The sequence below is a fragment of the Hipposideros armiger genome, unplaced genomic scaffold, assembly GCF_001890085.2.
Source record: "Hipposideros armiger isolate ML-2016 unplaced genomic scaffold, ASM189008v1 scaffold_1781, whole genome shotgun sequence".
Classification (NCBI taxonomy): domain Eukaryota; kingdom Metazoa; phylum Chordata; class Mammalia; order Chiroptera; family Hipposideridae; genus Hipposideros; species Hipposideros armiger.
Genome location: NW_017733131.1, coordinates 58,128 through 63,730, shown reverse-complemented (window position 1 = coordinate 63,730; position 5,603 = coordinate 58,128).

The following is a 5,603-nucleotide window of genomic DNA, read 5'->3' as shown; positions in this document are numbered from 1 at the left end:
GAAGCACAGGAAGAAATCCCAGGATTCCGTTCTTCATGCTACAGCCAGAGGGAAAGCTCTAGGGTCCATGAATCGGTCCCTGTCTTTAATGGATCTTTGGAAGAGCAGGAATTCAGAGTCCTCCCCACCCTTCTTCAGGAGCAATGTTGACACCACTTCAGGCCTCAAGGCCAAGAAGTTTCTTTGGAGAGAGAGAGAAAGAGAGGGAGGAGGAAGGCGGAAGGAGAAGGGAAGGGAGAGACAGAGACGGAGGCGCTCTCCATTGGTAAAGAACCACATTGCCTGTAGAGCAGTTTCTCAACCTCAGCACATCCTTTGGTTTGGTGGGGTGTGTGTGGGCTGGTTTGTACATTGTAGGATGTTCAACCCACCAGATGCCAGCAACACTTCTCACTACCAGTTGTAACAAAAATGTCTAGATGTTGGCAGATGTTCTTGGGATCGGAGGACACAATCTTCTCCAGTTGAGAACCACCGCTCAGAGCAGTCTTAAATATGTGGGTCAGATCGCATCACTCTCCTACTCACTCGGGGTAACCCAGAAGACCCTTTCTGATCCAGCTTTGCTGCCACTGTGACCACTTTTCTTACCACTATTTCCAGTATTCCCCCCTTGCCTATCTCAGGGCCTTTACACTTGCTGTGTTCCCTCCGCCAGAAACATTTCCCTCAGCTGGCTTCTCCAGGGCTCGGTATAAATGTTCACTCCCCAACCACCCTAGCAGAAATAACGTCCCTCTGTTTCTTTACTCTCTACTCCCTTTCCTCCTCTATCTTTCATTTATAGGTTTTTACTACTATCTGAAATTATCTATTTTCTTTCCTTTCTTCACCAGAATGTAAGTTTCGTGTGGGCAGAGGTTGTTGTTGATTTTGTTTTTGGCTGTTTTTTTGGTTCACACCATCATGGCTGGCACAATGTGGGAACTTAGTAACTATAGATGAATACATAAGTGAATGCTCAGACTTTGTTGTGGATGATGCTGGGGACCCAGAGACGAGTCGTGCCCAAGGCTGGTAAGGGAGAGAGCCCTGGACGCAGATCATTTCAGTTCTGGTGACCAGAGCTGTGATAGCAGAGATACCAGGAACCAGGAGAGCCCAGACAGTGACGACGAGAGTGAAGGACTTGGAGAAGACAAGAAGCACATGTGATGGCTCTTGAAGGATGAATAGGAGTTTGTCAGGTGGAGCATATCATCTATCTGTACTCATTCATTCATTCATTTATTCATTCACTCTCCATTTCTAGGACCTCCTGTGCTGGAAAATGCCAGGGACCCAGAGATGAGTTAACCCTGAACCCTGCTCTCCGCGAGCTCCTACTCTGTTGGGGGAGGTTGACACAGATAGTCACAATCCAGGATGTTCAGACTGCAGCGGAGGGAGATACCGTCTGTGGAAGCCACTAGGGCAGCGGTTCTCAACCTGTGGGTCGCGACCCCTTTGGGGGTTGAACGACCCTTTCACAGGGGTCGCCTAAGACCATCGGAAAACAAAAAGATANAAAGAGTGGGAAAAAGTATACCAGAAAAATAACCCAAAGAAACCTAAGTTTAGTCACATTGGTCACCAAAGTAGATTTTCAGTCAAAAAGCACTAGTAATAAAGAGTGTCATCACAAATGAGAAAGGAAGCTTTGCACAGTGGCAGTATCGTAGCCAATGAGGTTTATTCAAGGCATGATTATTGCTAATTGAAACAAATGAGAAAGGAATGTCCAGGATGACAAAACAATTCTAAACCTGAATGCACCTAACAGCATAGTCTCAAAAGAAATAAAATTGAAGTTAACAGGATGACAAGAGATCAACACGTTCCAGAAGCACTGTGACATTTGAATACATCTCTCTGTAATTAACACGTTTTCTCTTCCTTTCCGTTTAGTCTGCGATATCCGATTTCACCAATATGCTTTCTCTTCGGTCAGTTGTCTGTGGTTCGTGTTCCAGTGCAGTTTAAAAATTTTTTCTTTCCCGGTAGCAGTGACAATGTCAGTAGAAGAAACGTGTGAAAGTGATTCAAGTGAAATTAGTTTCCCTAATAGAAGAATATAATTTTTTAAATTGTATATCATCAGTCACCAGTGACTGACGCAGTCCAAACGGAAAGTATAGTGTCAGTCACTGGTGACTGACATGGCGCTTAACGTGTTAATCAAGTAGACAAAAAACTACAAAGCTATGGGAAATTTGAACAAGACCACCAACAAGCTTGAACTAATGGACAGGAATGGAACCCTGTACCCAGTGGTTTGAGAATACAGGTTTTTGCCAGGCACACATGGAATCTGTACAGATGTCCTAGGCGTAGCTGTTCAGTATGGTGCCCCCTGGTTATACATGGGTGATGAGCATTTGAACTGGCTAGAATAAATTTTATCCTGATTACTTGTTGAAATGGTAATATTTTTGATATATTGGGTTAAGTGTAACATTAAAATTATTTTATTTTATTTATTTATTATTTTTTTTACGTTATAAATGTGGCTAAAAGAAAATTAAAGGACCAGCTGAGTGGCTTGTTGGTTAAGAGTTGGCTTGAAAGCACAATCTCTGAGCAGCAGGGCTGCCGGTTCAGATCCCATATGGGGGCCAGTGATGCTGCGTCCTCTAGAGCTAAGATGTTGAACAACAGCTCGACCTGGAACTGGGCTGCTATGAGTCGCCGAGGCTGCAGTGGGGCTGCAGTGGGCTGCCATAAGCTACCATGAGTGGCCGGCAGCTGGCGTGAGCTGCCATGAGCCACCGTGAGCAGCCATCCAATGGCCAGCGAGTGACTGCCTCACCTGGTAAGAGCACAATGATAATACCAACATAGGCCAGTGAAGTGATGTCCTCCACAACTAGACTGAGAACAAAAGGACAGCAACTTGTCTGTTCCCCTTCCCGATTCCCCAACGCTGTTCCTTCCCCGAATTCCCCAATAAAATATTTTTTAAAAGAAAATTAAAATTACATCTATAACTTGCATTATATTGGACAGCTCTGCTCTAGAACACAAGTCTCAGCAAACAGCCACGTCACTCTGCCCCACTCCCCAGGCAGAACAAGGGACCTTAACAGAGAGGGTTAATATGTGTACTTCTGATCCAATAAATGAATTTTCCCATTAGCCACTGTTTATGACTTAGAAAATACTTGAAACAATTTTTCATTAATCTTGAAATTAGCTAAGACATCAGGGTTATGTGTGTGTATGTGTGTGTGTGTGGTTAGGTATATATTATAGTCATCTTAAAACACTTTTGCTTGGGAGACCCCAAAACCATTTCGAAAAACTTTGTATCAGCACCTCTCTTAAGTTGACTCTTGAAAATTTTCAGCATTAGGTTTTTGTTGTTACTCAGAGGTAGAAAACATACATCTTATAAGGTGACATGAGATGAGGATTGGCTGTTAGTGGAGTAAATATTTCATGACATAACTCAATTAAATAGGTTTCAATTACCTTAGAGAATAATGCACACCAATTCTAACAGGTCATTAATTTTTACCTGGATGTTTTGTTCAGTGTAATTCGAACAATTTGTCCCTGAAAACATTCCAGTTAGTTAAACAAACAAACAAAACTTCACTAACCTGTAATCCTTTGGCTGTTCTGAACACACAGCATCCCAACATGAGCCAAGCTGCACCTTAACTGAAATGAGTGGAAAAGAAATACACAGCACCTGCTGGGAGTACTTCTTTGTCAGATAAAATAGGCTCTGTATTCCAAAGACGTGTATGACCTTCTGAAGGTCAGGAAGTTTAGGTATTGCCTTAGAGCAAAAGCACAATCTGATCTGGGGCATGTGTTTCTGAGCCTAACAGATCCAGCCAGAAAGATAGTTTCCTGATGGAAAAAAAAAATAGGTTTCATTCTTAAAGTACTTAGGTTTCCATTGTGAGATTTTATTTGGAAGGAGGTGCTTCTGGATGGTTTTCACACCTTCCCTCTTGTCTATGACGTGTTTTCTGTATAATGTGGGCCTTGGAGAGTGTATAGTGTGTGACTTAAGTCAGCGAAAGGCCCCCTCAGCCTTGACCTCTCCCTTTTCCTTGGAAAGAGGGGCCTGATAAACCTGGGTTGGGACAGAGGGAGTGCTAGGCATCCTCACCCTCTAACAACTGATTCTCTTAGTCTGGCTCAGAAAAGAGCTGGTGTGGGGACACGTGTTAGGAACCTGCCAAGGGGGAAGGGGAACCAGGTGTCCAGACTCCTTGAGGGAGACTCTCCAGGGTCTCCCAGACTGAGGTCAGCTCCTATGGGATGTAGGAGCACACCTGCGGCAGCCAGACAGCTTTCTTTGTACAAATGAAGATATGACGTATTAAACAAATCAGAACCATATCACTTGGAAAATGGGGGCATACACTCTACTAATTTGAATCCCGGAACATGCATGACAGTTGCTCCTAGTTTAGGACATCAGAAATTTTTTCTTGAAATCTTATGTAACTTTGGGAAACAAAAATTCTATATACAATTGATTTTATTACACTCGGTTCACTTTCCAACAATGGTGAAATAGTCTTTGTTATTTTTTTGAGGAGGTAACAAGAATACATCCTTATGCTTCTACACCTAGTCACGATTATGCTACCAAATTCTTCCTTATAAGATCATTGTTCGTAATTAAATTTTCACCATGAAGAGCCCGAAATACAGTAGCACTATGTCTTCAATCATAACCCTTATCATTATGATAGGAATTACAAAATGAGGAATAAGAAAGCAATCATTGGTTAAAATCTACAAAACTCTTGGGCTCTAAAATCGCTCTGTCATGTTTCCTGTGGAATTGAAGTGGTCACATTTTACTGGGCTCTCCAGGAGACAAACCACACTTTTGATAGCAGTAGCCTTTGCTGTCCCAGCGCGAGGAGAAATCAGGAAATGTGAGCCTGGGCATTCTCACACTGGATGATGTGTGACCAACACACTCTGTTGGTGGCTCTGTGGAAACCACCAAATGCATCTCACTCCTGTGACCAGCCAGAGTGGCGTGCCTCAGGCATGGTCCACACCCGTAGCATTTACAGCTGGGAAACAGAAATTATTATGAGCCCTGCTATTTTCAGCCCAGCAAACATGTCCATAAATTGCTGCTGGGCCAACTCTACCAGGATATTTCAAAGGCTGGTGCACTAAATCCAGCTGAAGTTCCTGAGGTGTTCTTGACAGTTATCTTCTTTGTGTGAATGGTGTGCATCTCCACCATATCTGTGGGGTCTAGTTCCTTCTCATTTCGCTGGAAGGATGGGTGTCTGAATCTAGGAGTGCCATTCCAATGCCTGGATGATGTTCTCTGAAACAGCTTTCCTAGGTGAGCTGCCTGTCTAGCTGAAAAGCTGGGAGAAGTTCTACCAGCAGGTAGTTCTTCCTTATTCCTGTCCCACAACAGAGAATCCGCTACTAAAATTGGATTCTTGTTTCCTCAGTGCTCCAAACTTCAAGGATTTTCTATCCTGGGTCACATTCTGTCCTGCCCCACATTTGAGATTTGATCCCCAGCCTGCTTCTGTAATGAGATAATTTCTAGTTCATCTAAAAATATACCCTCTAATTTAGTGACAAGGACACCAGCCTGGATGTAACTTTCCAGTGCCAATGAAAAA